General features: G+C 56.2%; 1 protein-coding gene across 8 annotated transcripts in view; it reads right to left on the bottom strand.

Annotated features, from left to right (window-relative positions):
• The window catches only part of SEPTIN9 (septin 9), a 217,729-nt gene that overhangs the window by 99,583 nt on the left and 102,302 nt on the right, over window positions 1–15,844 (bottom strand). The window lies entirely within an intron of this gene.

Raw genomic sequence — 15,844 nt, 5'->3', positions numbered from 1 at the left:
TCGCTCTGTCACCCAGGCTGGAGTGCAGTGGCGCAATTTCGGCTCACTGCAACCTCCGCCTCCCGGGTTCACGCCATTCTCCTGCCTCAGCCTCCCAAGTAGCTGAGACTACAGGTGCCCGCCACCACGCCCAGCTAATTTTTGGTATTTTTACAGGGTTTCACCGTGTCAGCCAGGATGGTCTCGATCTCCTGACCTCATGATCCGCCCGCCTCGGCCTCCCAAAGTGCTGGGATTACAGGCCTGAGCCACCGCGCCCGGCCAGACACTGGAGCTTTTAGTGCCAGCGAGGTGCTGGGCTTACCGAGCTCATCACATCTACAGCCGCTTAACTCTGGGACGTAAAGAATACCAATACCCTCAGTACAGATGGGGAAAGTGGGGCACGGGGTAGACACAGAGCCAGACTGTACATCAGGCTGATACCAGAGCCCAAGGTTCTAACCACTTGGTTGTCCAGCTCCCCCAGCTTAGTCCACAGGAACCAACTTTCTCAGTCATCAGCCTCTCCTGCACCTTCCCAACTAATACTACAAGCCCGTGCAGTGATGCCAACCACGCAGCTCCCGCCCTACAGCCATCCTGCCTCTCCACCAGGGTCTGCTCCCTCGGAGGCAGTGGGGATGGTACCTGGGAAGCTGCCACCTCCACAGTCCCCACAACCGCACTCCAAATGAGAGCCAGCAGCTCCTGGTTATCAGGGCCAGAGCAGGAAGGGACCCACATGGCAGGCACATTCATCAGCTCCTTCCCCAGGCCAGGCCCACAGCACACCCCCCTGGAGACCCACAGTGTCTCCCAGCTGCTCCCTGCCTCACCAGGCCACAGAGTCCGGGTCTCATGGGATCCCACCACTGCCTCCCCTACCCACAGGAAAAGGGATGACAGCTGGTCCCCAGTCCCCAACAATAGCTCTCCAGGACCATTTCAGTGCCTTCCCCTCACCCGTCTCTCTTCCTCCAAATGCACTCAGGCACTGGGGAGGGGAAGAGGAAGCCCAACCCCCTAATCCTGGCCGCCTCAACTGCCAGCTTCCTGGGCAAGGCACTCCTGTGGGCACCCTCTCTAAGCCACGGGCACCTCTCCTTCTTGGTGGACACAGACAAAATCCTGGGTCACTAAGCTCAACCTCCACCCGAAGCTGGGCAAGGAGCCACGTGGACTCCAGAGAACTCGCAGTTGTCACAGGCCCTGTCTCAGCTCCATCACTGCCCTAGAGGATATGGGCCCCGCATGGCCAGAGCTGTTCACTTCTCAAGAGAGTAGAAATCTGGATCTTTATATGATATCTCCTGATCTTTAAATGCTGGCACAGAGCAAAACAAGCCCTTTTTAAAACACCGAGCAGCCTGGCTGACATGGTGAAACCCCATTTTTACTAAAAATAAAAAATTAGCTGGGCATGGTGACGCTCGCCTATAGTCCCAGCTACTCGGGAGACTGAGGCAGGAGAATCGCTTGAACCTGGGAGGCAGAGGTTGCAGAGCTGAGATCGTGTCACTGCACTCAGCCTGACTGACAGAGCGAGACTGTCTCCAAACACTAAAACTAAAAATAAAATAAAACACTGCAGGGCCAAACAAAATCAAATCCACAGGCTGTATTCACCTGTGGGTCCAGCCATGACCTCTGGCTGATCATGTGGCCGCAGGGCAGCAGGATCCTGAGCCCCAGAGTCAGGGGTGTGCCAGGTGTGGGCTCCCGACATGGTGTCACTCCATCCCTCTGTGCCCTGCATGCAAACTGCTCGCTGTGTTCTGATTCTGCAGAAGCCCTAGGGCCCCAAGGAAAGGCTGAAGGTCCACTTCTACCAGCCAGAAAGTCCAGGGTTCAATGCCCAGAAATGAATGTAATGAGATGGGTTTACCAAGCTCATCACATCTACACCCGCTTAAACCTGGGCTATAAAGAATATTATTAACCCCCATACAGACAGGGAAAGTGAGGCACGGGGTAGACACAGAGCCAAACTATACATCGGGCTGATGCCAGAAAGTGCAGAGCTGAATGCCTGTGTCCTCGTGTGGTTCCCAGGGCCTCCCGCAGTCCTCTGATCTGACCCCTGCCTCCTGAGTACTGTCCAAACTGTCCCCACATGGTGTGCCTCTGTCCTATGGGTGCTGTAGAGCAGGGGCCAGTTTCCAGGTGTCCTCAGCATCCTTCCATGTGGACAAGTTGGAGAACAGAAACTAGACAGGAGAAGGCCTTGTCCCAGGTCCAACCCAAGAAAACAAACGACCTTCCCTGGGAGATCCGGTGAACCCCCTCCTTGGGGAGTCCCCTTGGAGTCACCCCTACCATGGCCAACTCATGATTTAAGACCCTGCACCACAGCAGAGCCTGCCCTGGTGTGAGCTTACGATTGAGTCTACGGTGCAGATGCAGTGATTTATTCCAGCCAGGCCCACATGCACAAGTGGATCATTCTAGAACCGGAGCTGGTCCCTCCCCCAGGGCACTCCTCCTTCCTCCAGTTGTCTGCGTGGCTGGCGCCTCACCACCTTGGCCATCTGCGCAAAATGCACATGCGTGCCGGTCCCCAACCATCCTCTCCTCTCTTTCAGTGCTTGGTGTCTTTTCATGGATGGGTCCCTCCCTCCCCACTAGCTGGCCTCTGTGCTTACTGTAAGGCTCTATGATCCCTCTGGGTGTTTCGGTCCAGCACCACTCCCATGCCCCCTAGCTTTCAGTAAGCTCTGAGACAGCAGGGGCTGTTCCACCCGCAAGGGCCACCCCACCATCAGGACGGCGCTGCTCATAGGCGGGTTTGTTCTAGATAACAGCCAGGAGATCTCACAGCCTCCAGAACTGCGAGAGAATACAACTGTGTGCTAGGAGAACAGTGAGAACCGGAGACGCCCCATTCTGGAGGTGTCCATCTTCACCAGGAGACGCCCCATTCCGGGGGTGTCCATCTTCCCCAAGGAAACCATGTCCCAGCTGGAATGTCAAGAAGGTGACACCTAAATGAAGAGGTGCCCACCCTGGCTCATGCCATCCCCCCAAACGAGCATGCCACCGCCTCCTCCTCCTCCTCTTCTTGTGAATCCTCATCAAAGCCAAGCCCACTCCAGCCCACTTCCCAGGGGGGCTGGCCTCCCACACAGTCCACACCACCCCCTCCCCACGTCATCCTGGCCACGTCATGACTGTTGAGATTGGCTGCAGGGGGTGTGTTCGGGCTCCCCGGGAACAGAGTTGAATGTTCTCTACTCCATGAAACCATGCCTTCACCAGGCCTCAGGCGCTTCTAGAAAACCTACTAAGCCAGGCGTGATGGCTCACGCCTGTAACCCCAACACTTTGAGAAGCCAAGGTGCGCAGATCGCTTAAGCCCAGGAGTTCAAGACCAACCTGGGCAACATGGCAAAACCCCAACTCCACTAAACAATACAAAAATTGGCCAGGGGTGGTGGCATATGCCTGTAATCCCAGCTACTCGAGACACTGAGGTGAGAGGATCACTTGAGGCCAGGAGGTCAAGGCTGCGGTGAGTCATGATCACACCACTACACTCCAGCCTGGATGACAGAGTGAGACCCAGTCTCAAAAAAAAAAAAAAAAAAAAAAGACGACCAAAACCTACTAAAGGCCGGGCGCAGTGGCTCACACCTGTAATCCCAGCACTTTGGGAGGCCAAGGCAGGCGGATCACCTGAGGTCAGGAGTTCGAGACCAGCCTGGCCAACATGGTAAAACCCTGTCTCTACTAAAAACACAAAAAATTAGCCAGGCATGGGGGTGGGCACCTGTAATCCCAGCTACTTGGAAGGCTGAGGCAGAGGCAGAGGCAGATTCAGGAGGCAGAGGTTGCAGTGAGCCCAGATCGCACCACAGTACTCCAGCCTGGGCAACAAAGCAAGACTTCATCTCAAAAAAAAGTCTGGATCACAGGCTCACAGGATAGGCACAAGCCCTGAGGGAGCTCCCAAGGAGGAGGGACGCACTAGACCTTCACCCCCATTTCAGCCTGTGAAGATTCACTTTCGTCTGAGGTTCTGTAGAGGGTTGACTAGTGACCCCCAAAAAGACATGTCTAACACCTAACCCCAAGAACCCAAGAATGTGATCTTATTTGGAAAAAGGGTCTTTGCAGATGTGATTAGGGATCCTGGGATGAGACTATCCTGGATTTGGGATGGGCTCTAAATCCAGTGCCCGGTGTCCTTATTGGAGAAAGGCAGAGGGGGACTCAAGACACAAAGAGACACGGTGGAGAGGGCTACGTGATGACAGAGCAGAGACTGCAGAGATGCTGCCGGAGCCAAGGAGCGCCTGGGCCAACGGAAGCTGCATGAGGCAAGGAAGGGTCCTCCCCTCGAGCTGTCAGAGGGAGTGTGGTCCTGCCAATATCTTGATTTCAAACTTCTGGCCTCCAGAACCATGAACGAATCGATCTTGGTTGGGCCACTTGGTTTCCACTAATTTGTTCTGGCAGCCCCAGGACACTCACAACGAGACCCCTGGGAAGATGAAACCCCCGGCTGCACAGTGGCCCAGGGTCAGTCTCGCTGGTGTGGTCACCCACTCTCCAGCCCAGCCCCAATCCCACCACAATCACACTCGACAAAGGGCCCACTGCAGGCCAACGGACACGTGGCCACTCCAGAGCTGCCACATCAGGAGCCCAGAGGAGCGAGAGCTGCCTTCTTCCCCCTTCTTGGAGTCGCACAAAAACCCCAGATGGTTGGAGAAGTCATCGGAGGAATCACATCACTCTAGATTCTTGTTTCATTGCTGGGATATTTGGCAATGAAACAAGATCATCCCCGCCAGGGATGCCTCATGGGCAATTGCCTCCCCACGGAGGACATTGTGAGTTGTACCCAGCCGGGAAACATTAGGAGATGCCTGTCACCAGGCTGGCAGAACAGGGTTCCCCAGCATCTCCTCCCCCATCAGAGTCCTAAAACTATGCCCTGGGTCCTGCAGTCACACACAGTCGCCCCTCTCTTCCCAATGTGCAGACCTCCTGGGAAGCCCCCTGCCACCACCCTCACAGTGGAACCGGCATAACCTGCCCAGGGGCAGGTCCTTGTCACTTTACGCGTCTCCATCTTCCCTATGGAGGGAGAGGCAGCCAAGGGGTATCCACATTCACCCACAGAAGCGAGAGTGTTCGTGAGCTTGTCGTTTTGCAGATTTTAGACCCCCCGCCACGTGACTACACAGATCCACAGGCCCGACTGGGCAGATTCAAAGGACCCACGCAGCAGGGAGGAGCACCGCACAGCTTCCTCCTCTGTCTGCAAGGAGTTAATGCAACTGAAGGACACAAAAGAGGCTCCCAGCTGAACATCACAACTGTGGACCATGCAGTGTCAGAAAGATGCGGAGCCAGGTCATGTTGGGAAGATCCCCATGCTGTCACTGGAAGGTAAAGCAGTGTCACCCCCTCCCCCCCCCACCCATAGAGCAGGAGGTTCCCACCTTTGCTAGCCCTCTCCTTCATCTGTGAATTCAAGTCCCCTAAAGCCAGACTCCAACCTCGCAAGCTCCCAAAAGCCCCCCTGGGTGCCTTCTCCACTCCCCACCGATCTCAACTTGCTCCAAAAGCCTGAAGACCGTTCATGTGCTTTGGCCCACTTCTGGGAATTTATCCCAAGGAAATAATCAGAAGTACAGAAAGATTTATGTACGAGGACATTTGCATCAGCATTAAACTGACAAACCCTGGAAACAATCCGGGTTTCCGCAGATTTTCTAAACCCATATGTCAAAGGCCTGCACCATCATTAGAATCACATTTTTGAAGATGAGAAATGTTGAGAATATTAAGTAAAAATAGCAGGATACAAGATGTATACAAAGATCCTAATTCCATTTCACACACACGTGCAGTTTGCACGCACACACACGCTCGCACCCGGGCAGAAAATAACGATCTCTGGATAGAATGAATGGCGGTGGGTGTTGTTCATTACAATTTCCTGCCTTCTGAGATGCTTATACTACATGGGGATCACTTAGCATGTTCAGGGAATAAAACCATCGATATTGTTCTTTTTTTTTTTTTTTTTTTTTTTGAGACAGTCTCGCTCTGTCACCCAGGCTGGAGTGCAGTGGCGCAATCTCGGCTCACCGCAAGCTCCGCCTCCCAGGTTCACGCCATTCTCCTGCCTCAGCCTCCCAAGTAGCTGGGACTACAGGTGCCCGGCCACCACGTCCAGCTAATTTTTTTGTATTTTTAGTAGAGACGGGGTTTCACCGTGTTAGCCAGGATGGTCTTGATCTCCTGACCTCGTGATCCGCCCACCTCAGCCTCCCAAAGTGCTGGGATTACAGGCGTGAGCCATCGCACCCGGCCGATATTGCTCTTAAAAAACACACCTTGGTACTGGCTGGGCGTGGTGGCTGACACCTGTAATCCCAGCACTTTGGGAACCCGAGGCAAGAGGATCGCTTGAGCCAGGAGTTCGAGACCAGCCCGGGCAAATGGCAAGGCTCCATGTTGGAAAAACAAAATTAAAAAAAAAAAAACCACACACACACAGACCTTGATGCCAACAAGCTGGAGGGTGTGGATAACTGCACACCGGCCCATCCCCATCCCCACCTCTGGAAAAACATCTCACAGCCCAGGATGGGCACAGGGCTTCTCCTATCCTCAAGCGCCTACAGTCTCAGCTGCGACACAAAAAGAGGCCACAGTGGGCCACCCTCCAGATGCAAACTTTCCCCTCCAGGCCCATGGGGGGTTCGAAGCAGGAGCAGCCTGGATCTGGGCCTGTTTAGAGAGGAATGTGCCGCACAAGGGACCATTGTTAAGGCCCCTGCTCTGACCGCAGGCTGCCTGGCAAACCGCTCCCAGCTCCTGAAACCAGATCAAGCACTTCCCGGTGCACATATCAGGCCTCGGTCTGAGGAGGGCATACCAAGCGAGCCACAGAGCCCTGCTCCAGCCTGGGACAAATGTCATGCAAAGAAATGCTAGAGCCCAAGGTCAGAACAAACTCATGTGCAGCTCAGCTCTCGTAGGAGGGAGCAACGTGGCCTCTGCCCAGGGCAGGGTGGAATTCCAGGCTCAAGTTCCAGGAACGCTAGCCCTGGTCAAACTGGGTCTCCTCTGAGCAGCAGCAAAGCAGGTTCTGTCCCTGAAGAAACACTGGCTACCTGGGAGCCAGGGTCAGGGCCCAGGGAACCCGGACAGATGGTGCTAGGGAGTAGGGAGGCACCTCCCTGTACGCTACCCTGAGCCTGCAGGAAAAAGCCACGGGAAAACCTCACATGGCAGATAACTCCCCATAACCCTTAGGATCTACAAAGCGAGTCCAGCAGCATGTACGCCATGGGCACCTCCTTGTCTTCACTCTCCTGTGACTCTGGACCTTGGCACAGGTCCCTGATCTGTGTAGGGTGGGGTGGGGAGTCAGGCAGAGCCTTGGCGCTGGCCGAGCGGGGTCCAGTTGCGAAGGCTCCTTCACCTCCTATTTATCCAGGACTTGGGGGACGAGGGCCAAAGGCCTGGTGTGCCTTCGAGGAGCTTAAGGACTGCTCCAGAGCTGGAGACGGGCGTATGGGCCTGCACAGGGACTGTGCTCTTTATTTCAGGGCTGAGAGCAGGAGAACCAAACAGGAGAGTGACATAACCACAGTCTACCCTGAGCCTCAGTGTCCTCAGTGTTACCTGCTGTAGGAGGTGACGGGGTAATAAGGTGCCCCTGAGGCCGGGCGCAGTGGCTCATGCCTGTAATCCTAACACTTTGGGAGGCCGAGGTGGGCGGATCACCTGAGGTCAGGAGTTCGAGACCAGCCTGACCAAAATGGAGAAACCCCATCTCTACAAAAAATACAAAAATAGTCAGGTGTGGTGGTGCATGCCTGTAATCCCAGCTACTCGGGAGGCTGAGGCAGGAGAATTGCTTGAACCCAGGAGGCGGAGGTTGTGGTGAGCCGAGATCGTGCCATTGCACTCTATCCTGGGCAACAAGAGTGAAACTCCATCTCAAATAAAAATAAATAAATAAAAAATAAGATTCCCTGGGTGCAGGCACGGCACGCGGCAGGGATGACTGTTGCTGGTGTAATTACCATCTCCTGGGTGTGCGTCTGTGGGGGCTGTGCATGCTGACATGTGTGGTCACCCTGCTGGTGGCCACCAATCACACCCACTGACTTCACATGGCCTATTTCTGTGTCTCCACCCAGAGCCTTTCCTAGTGCCCAAACCCTCGGAAGGCTGGAAAGAGTGAACAGTGCAGTCCTTGGCCAAGAAGTGAAATATAAAAACCCCAGCTCCCTTCCCCAACCCCAGGTGGGACAAGGCTGGGGGCATGGTCTGCAGTCTCCCCATGCTGCCTGGTATGGGGGCTGGGCAGCCACCTGTGGTCACAATGAGCTGACGAGGTACCCTTTATTGGCTGGATTCCCTGCCTTGCCCATTCCCACACTCAGGCATCTCCTGGTGTCCCCTCCCACTGAAATCCCTGTCTCAGGACCTGCTTCTGGAGGGACACAAATTAGCCCCACCCCTGGCCTGGGCTGCTTGGTGGAGAAGGGAGGTGGCTCCTGGGGCAGGTGGAGCAGGCTCCGGATAGGGAGGAGGACACAGTTGGGGTGATGGGGAGGGGCGTGTTCTCAGGAAGCAAAACTGTCCAAAAGGAAGGGCTTAAAAATAGGTGCAGTGAAGCTGAGCGGAGCCTACAAAGGGAAGCCAGGAAACAGCAGTGTCAGTGGAGGCCGGCCCCCAGGCTCCCCACAGACAGCCACATTTGTTTAGGGACAGGGACAACGTGAACAGAAGGCAAAGTCCACATCAAGGCGGAGGAGGCGCTCCCTCCTTAGAGAGCCGCAGCCAGATAGTTCAAACCTGCCAAAGGTCTGGGAGGGAAGAACCAGGGTGCCACCGCCCCCCGCAGCTCAATCCCTTTCCCAGTCCCTTCCCCCTCTGCCTTTCCAAGGCCAGGCCTGGCTGGGCCACGGTGCTAGCAGCTAAGACCCGCCTCCAGTGCCGGCCCAGTCTGCAGGAGGCCAGCTTGGTGGCCAAGGGTTACTGACTGCCCAGGCTTATCTGCAAACGTGGCCCAGTGACTGAGGTCTGGGACTTGGGGTCATCATGCACAGTGCCTCTGGACAAGCAGGAAAAGAACCATTTCCACTAACCCCTGGATGGAGGTGCAGGGAGCGTCAACAGTATCCCTGAAAACTTCAAATGCATCAGGGGGGTCGGCACCCAGGGAAGAGCCACAGGAGGCCACTCAGGGTGACCGTGAGGTCACCCTGCCCCATCTGATGGATTCTGATGACTATCTTTGCTCAAGTTTTAGGAGGAGGCTTCTTTCTGCCTCTGGCAACCCTGGGCCCGAGAAGTCCCAGGCACTCCGGGGGTCCTTCCTGCTCATCACAGCCCCATCCAGGAGGCCTGGCTCACTCTACAATGATGATGTGAGAATGAGCAGGTCTGCCTAGTGCCAGAGCCTGTGGTTGGATTTTCGGCTGAGGCCAAGAGAAATAAACAAGCCTCCTCCTTCCCTCTGCACGCTACAGGAAGAGCAGCTCGGTGGCTGCAAGGGGACCCTCCACCCTGCCTATGGGGCACAGCATTCCTTCCAGAAACGGAGCACTGACAGGCCTGGGTCCCCGTAAGATGGAACACAAAGGGGTGGGCAGCTGACCTCAACAGCCAGCCCTTGGGATTCCAAACCTTCTCTTATCCCCCAACTTTGTGATGTTAATTTCTCCCTGGATAAAGCTCTCTAACAAGCTGGCAAGCCAGCACCAGCTGAACCAGCCCCAGCTTGAACCAGCAGCTTTCCCCAGCCCAGCTACAGTCTCATCCCTCCAGAAGGGAAAAGAAGTCCTACGGATTCCTTTACAAGGAACCTCCAGAATCTGCTATGGTGTCCGCAGGGGACACTGGCACCAACTCTGGGTTTATTAAATGTAGTGGGTTCAACAGTGTCCCCCAAAACGATATGTCTTAAGTCCTAACTCCTGCGAACATGATCACATTTGGAAAACAGATCTTTGCAGATGTAATTAAAGTAAGGATCTCAAGGTGAGATCATTCTGAATTTAGTGGGCCCTAAATCCAATGGTGAGCATCTTTATAAAAGACAGAAAAGGAGAAAGACACACAGACAGGGGGAGAAAGCCACGTGGAGACAGGGGCCAGAGATCAGAGATGGTGGTGATGTGTCTGCAGGCCAAGGAACGCCAGGAATCTCCAGGAGCCGCCGGAAGCTATGTTTGTAAGCCCCCAGGTTGTGGCACTCTGTTACAGCAACCCCAGGATATAGACCCCAGGAACAGAACACAGAAAAGAAAGGGGAGGAGGCCTTGAGCCTGCTGTGGCCACTCTGGCCATTCCGTTCAACTCCCTCAGTGTCCCGTCAATTCTGAAGCCCCTTCTAGCCACTGAGTCACTGGTTCTGAAAAGGAGATATGGGTGTCCTGGAGCTGGTCTAGCCTGGCAGGAGGCAGCCTCACCCCACTGCCCTCTCATCAGCCATCAGCTCACACAGGCCCTTCACAGTGGGCAAGTGCGTTGCCCCAGCCTCCACCGGCCCTTCTGCTCAGTCCCATCAGCTGTAGAGCTTTCTGCTGTGTCTCCTCTGGCTCAAGAGGCCCATACATCCAGCCTTCCTGGGACAATCTCAGCTCACATCTGTTGTCCCACCGTAGTCATTCAAGGATCCCTTTCACTAACAAGTGTCCCCCAAGGGACAGTGAGTTATACGGTCACCCTACCTGGGGCCAGAATCGTGCCCCACCAGAGAAGGGTCTTGGAGTAACCACACCCAGGGTCAGGGAGCCACCTGTTTAAGAATGGAAACGTGCGGCCGGGCGCGGTGGCTCACGCCTGTAATCCCAGCACTTTGGGAGGCCAAGGCGGGCGGATCACGAGGTCAGGAGATCGAGACCATCCTGGCTAACACAGTGAAACCCCGTCTCTACTAAAAATACAAAAAATTAGCCGGGCGTGGTGGCGGGTGCCTGTAGTCCCAGCTACTCGGGAGGCTGAGGCAGGAGAATGGCGTGAACCTGGGAGGTGGAGCTTGCAGTGAGCCGAGATTGCGCCACTGCCCTCCAGCCTGAGCAACAGAGCGAGACTCCGTCTCAAAAAAAAAAAAAAAAAAGAATGGAAATGTGCAATTTTTTTTTACCTCTGAAACATAAAGGGGAGGTGGCTACAGGCCTTCTGGGAAATATTTCTCTACTCTTTTTTTTTTTTTTTTTTTTCTTTTTTGAGACAGTCTTGCTCTGTTGCCCAGGCTGCGGTGCAGTGGTGCGATCTCGGCTCACTGCAAGCTTCGCCTCCCAGGTTCATGCCATTCTCCTGCCTCAGCCTCCTGAGTAGCTGGGACTACGGGCGCCCTCCTGGGACAGCCACGTAACAGCTTCTGCTTCAAGCCATCTCTACGCAGAGCAGAACCAGGACCACAGTAAAGGCTCCAGAGGAGGCCACCGCTCACAGGGCCTTGGGTCCTCTTCTTGAAAGACAGCCCAGCCTCCAAGAGGACAACAGCGACTGATCCGGGACGAAGGCCTCTCTGTGCCTGCTCCCACCATCTACCGCGTGCCCCTGGTTCCGGCAGCCACAGGGTCATTCCAGGCAGACTTTAAAGCCGCGCTAAGTTGCTAGACTTCCTTTTTTCTTTACTAAATCAGTTATGGGAATGGGAGCACATCTGGCACACACTCAGATGTGATGCACTGGTCTAGCGCTCCCCCCACCCCCCAACCCCCGGGTTTTAAACCAGCTGCTGGCTGCTGCACTAGGAGCAGATTGAGGGGAAATGGGCGGAAGCTGCAGGGGAAGAGATGTGAGGCAGATAAAGAGGAAGAATTTCCTGGCTGGGGTGGGGCCGCCAGGGCCTGGGTGAGAGGGCCACCCACCCTCCCTCCCTTGTGGAAGGCAGCAGAAGTGTGAGGACGGATCTGTGTGGGAGGGTCTAGGTGTGGCCTGCCTGGGGGTAGGAGAAGGACCAGATGACCTTTCAGGTCTCCTTGGGTCAAAGACTCCCTGATAAATGGCTGTCGCCGAAGGCAGGAGGGAGGCCCTAGGAGGTGATTGACTTCGAAAAACCACAGGCTGCAGCTCTGAGGGCCTCAAAGGTTAAGTACGGAGTCCCCCAAAATGAGGCTTTCCTCAGCTTTAATCCACCCACGTCCTTTAGGTGGCCCCAGACACCCCGCCAGGGCCTCTCTGGCAGCTCTCCGTCCTCGATTCTGGAGACAGAGAAACGTGATGCTGGCTCCAGGTCTGCTCATAGCCCCTCGTCCCCACCAAAGGGTCGCCAGCCACCTCCTCAGCCCACCGTGTGCCCCTTCTTCCCCTCTACTCCCCACCCTCCAACAACAGCAGACTCTTCCCCAAACACTCCTTCGCCCGGACTCCGGGCTTCACGCATGCTGCTCTTAGAAATGCATCCCAGCTCCCCGCGAGGAGCCAGCAAGGCTGCCCTGTGCTCCTTCCCATGGATGGGAAGCTCTGCCGGGGACCAGGACCCGGACCTGGAGACCCTGAGGAGCGTGTTGGTCAGTGTCTGTTCTGAGGCCCGGGACGGAGCTGCCAGGCACAGGCAGCATCGGTGTGAGGGTCCAGCCTCCCGGACAAGCTCTCCCTTGTCTGTTCCCAGACCTGTCACTGCACACACAGGCAGTGACCATTCCTGATCTGCCTGGGCAGAGAAGCCACCCCTCCCTCCCTTCTCGTCTCATTGTCGATTAGGGAAAATGTTACAAGCACTTAAAAAATGCAAAAAAAAAAAAAAAAAAAAAAGCGCCTAACACCAGGGGCCACTTGGCCCAGGTGGAGCCTCCATTAATCACGGCGCTCTCTGTGTTGTGGCCCCAAGGCGGGCAGCAGATGGCCTCTGCCCGAGCCAATATGAGCTGCAGCCTAATTACAGGGGACAGTGACCCCAGGGAGCAGAGTTCAGGCTCCGGTCATAGCTGCACCCAGAAGCCAGCTGCTTCCCAGGCCTGCAGAGCCAGGGGAGAGGTTTGGGGGACCGGCACTGAATGACATGATCCAAAGAGTGCCGAGCTGGGCTGGAGGTGACGGCAGAGCCCCCACATGAACCTACACGGATGTGCCTGGTTTAGGTTCTGCTGAACTCCAGGGTGAGGGGGACCTGGTCTCCATTCTCAAAGACACGAGAAGGTTGACAAAGAAGAGTCACAGATAAAAGGGGGTGGTGGGTGTGCTGTGTAGGAGAGGCCGCAACTGGACGCAGAAGATTCTAGAAGGGGTAACCAGAGAGAGGTAGCGCCTCCAGAAGACGGGCTGCCTGGCTGCTCCAATCAGCACAGGGTGTGACTGAGGGGACTCTCGGACTCGGCCGGGGCCCCTCCTGCTCTGAGACAATGCATTGGGAAACTCCATCAAGCCCAACTAAGAACTTGAAAAGCTCCCTGGAAACCTAGCGGGCAGGGCGGGCCCCTGGGAGGACCCCTGGTATACATACCCCGAGAGCCAGACACAGCCAGGGGGCCCCACACTTCTGCCCAGAAGCCTCGCGGTGGAGGGGGCAGGAGCCCAGAGAGGAGTGGGCGCTGAGACCAGAGGGGCCTAAAGGAGAGGGGTCTGGGGTAGGGGGTAGCTGCTGAGAAGTCCAGGAAACGGCGCCTGGCTTTGGGGAAGTGAAGCTCTGGGAACAGGGTTGGTGAAGGGGGGCGGGAATGGGGAGGCGGGGGGTGGGGGGTCAGGCTAGATCAGGCACCTTCCCCAGCAGCAGATTCATGAGCCTCTGGAATCTGTCCACAGAAATGACCAAGTGTCCCGCTCCCAGCCCTGTTCACACACTCACCCATCAAGTGTGGCAGTGACAGCCGCCTCTTACCATCCACCTTGGGACCTGGACCTAAGCGGAGGTTTCTGGAGGGGCAGGTCCAGGGGAAAGGGTCTCCTCAGAGGCAGCCGCCATTCAGAGGACCCGAGATGAGAACTTCATCACGCCCTCATCAGACAGAGGAGATCCGCAGTCTCTCCGAGCCTGGTCTCCCGCTCCCCACCCAGCGCTCCCTCCGCTTACCCCAAGCCTAGAACATTCTGCTTCCCCTAAGATCAGCTGCTGCAGTGGACTGAATAGTCCCCAAGAGACATGCCAGAGCCCTAGCCCTCGGACCTGTGAATGTGACAGGAGTCGGAATAGGGTGTCTGCAGATGCAATAAAGGATCTCAACAGGAGAGCATCCTGGATTTAGGGTGGGCTCTAAATGCAATGACAGGCGTCCTTACAAGACAAAGACACAGAGAAAAGGCCACGTGAAGACAGAGCAGGGAGTGGCATGATACATCTACATGCCCAGGAGCACCTGGGAGCCCAGAAGCTGGGAGAGAGGCCTGGGCCGGAGCCTCCCACAGAGCCCCCAAAGGATCAGCCTGGTTGACACCTTGATTTTGGACTTCTGGCCTCTAGAACCATTTTAAGGCCCCAAAGTTCATGGGGCTTTGTTGCAGCGGCCCCAGCAAACTGTCATGGGGGCCTTCCTCCCCTGCTAAGACTGGTACCCAAAGCTCCCCAGCTATCTGGGGCTAACCACACCGACCCTGGGACTTTCAGGTCACCCGTGTGTCCCACTCTTCTGTTTAACCTTCAGTGCCCGTGGGGTCACAGCTTCCGGGCGGTGGGAAATTTATTCTCTCTCGTGATATGAGTCCTCTGGGCCTCTGAGTGCTCATCTGCCCTGCACTGAAGGCTGAAGTTAAATCCTGGAGAGAACTGACCCCTCTTGTGGGCATGGTGGGCACTGTGCCCCCAGCACAGCCAGAGGTTACTGGCTGAAATGTGTCCCCCCTTTGCCCATACTTTCAAGTGGGGAACCCAGAGAGGCCTCCCCGATCTTCCCCCAGCCCCCCGGGGCAGGAAGCCTGTGGTCACCTATCCACAAGGATCAGGTGGACAGACAACTACCCCCTCCCAGGCCACACCTCATCAACAGAGGGCCCCCTCAATTCTGCTAGTGGCCTATGAGAGAAGGAAAAACTGAAGGAGTTGTTTACAGTAAACTTCAAACCCTGGTGCCAGAGAGGCCCACGGCTGAGCAAGGTACCCCCACCCCCACTGCCCTGAGCTGCCAACTCAGCCCAGCTCAGCACTGTGACCTCTGACCTGCCTGTGGGCCACGGGAGCCAGACCTGCCAATCAGCATCTCCCGGATACCCATCTTGTGAAGTCCCCAGTGGCTGAGCGCTTCCCCGCCCTTCCCGGACAGCGTGGGCTACAGGGCACACTGGGCAGGAAGACAGCCAAGCCTCCACTGCCCAGAAACTGCCCGGGCCCATTGCAGCAACAGGGACCCACCCACCAGCATGAGGCCCCTCTGCAGGAGGGGTGGGGGCAAGAGGGAGCCTATGGAGCACAGGGCTGCAGAAGTCATTTTTCTCTTAATTAAATCACAAATTTCAGCCAAGTTATCCCCAGCATGGCTGCTTGCGTGGGAAGCCCACAGCTGAGGGACTGTCTGGACGTGGCATGCAGGAGTCACAAGCACCATCTACACCCCACCCCGGGCCAGGCAGATGACCTCTCTGGTCTCAGTTTCCTGGTGAGGAACAGGAAGGGCTGGACTGAAAGATCCCTTCCAGCCCGGACATGGAATGACCCCACGAGGGCCACGGTGAGGTCTGTCCCAGCTCCGCACACTAGCTCGGGCCAGCAATTTCCAAAGGCACAGCCACAGGGGCCTCGGAGCAGGGACAAGGAGGACCAGCCCGCTTCACCCTCCTGGGCAGAGGTCAAGGACCCTGCCTTTGGCCCACATTCCTTGTGGCCAAAAATGCAGAAGCAGGCAGTGCTGGCAGAGGCACCAAGACCTTTGGGCAAAGCAGGGGCTCCACCTGACACCCCAGGCCTGGAGCACGAGAGAACCAGCCCGGGCCTTGGGTCCCCTGACTG

Source organism: Pongo abelii, chromosome 19 (assembly GCF_028885655.2).
Source record: "Pongo abelii isolate AG06213 chromosome 19, NHGRI_mPonAbe1-v2.0_pri, whole genome shotgun sequence".
Taxonomy (NCBI): domain Eukaryota; kingdom Metazoa; phylum Chordata; class Mammalia; order Primates; family Hominidae; genus Pongo; species Pongo abelii.
The sequence above is the reverse complement of the archived record's forward strand: the minus strand, read 5'-3'. Positions and strand labels throughout refer to the sequence as shown.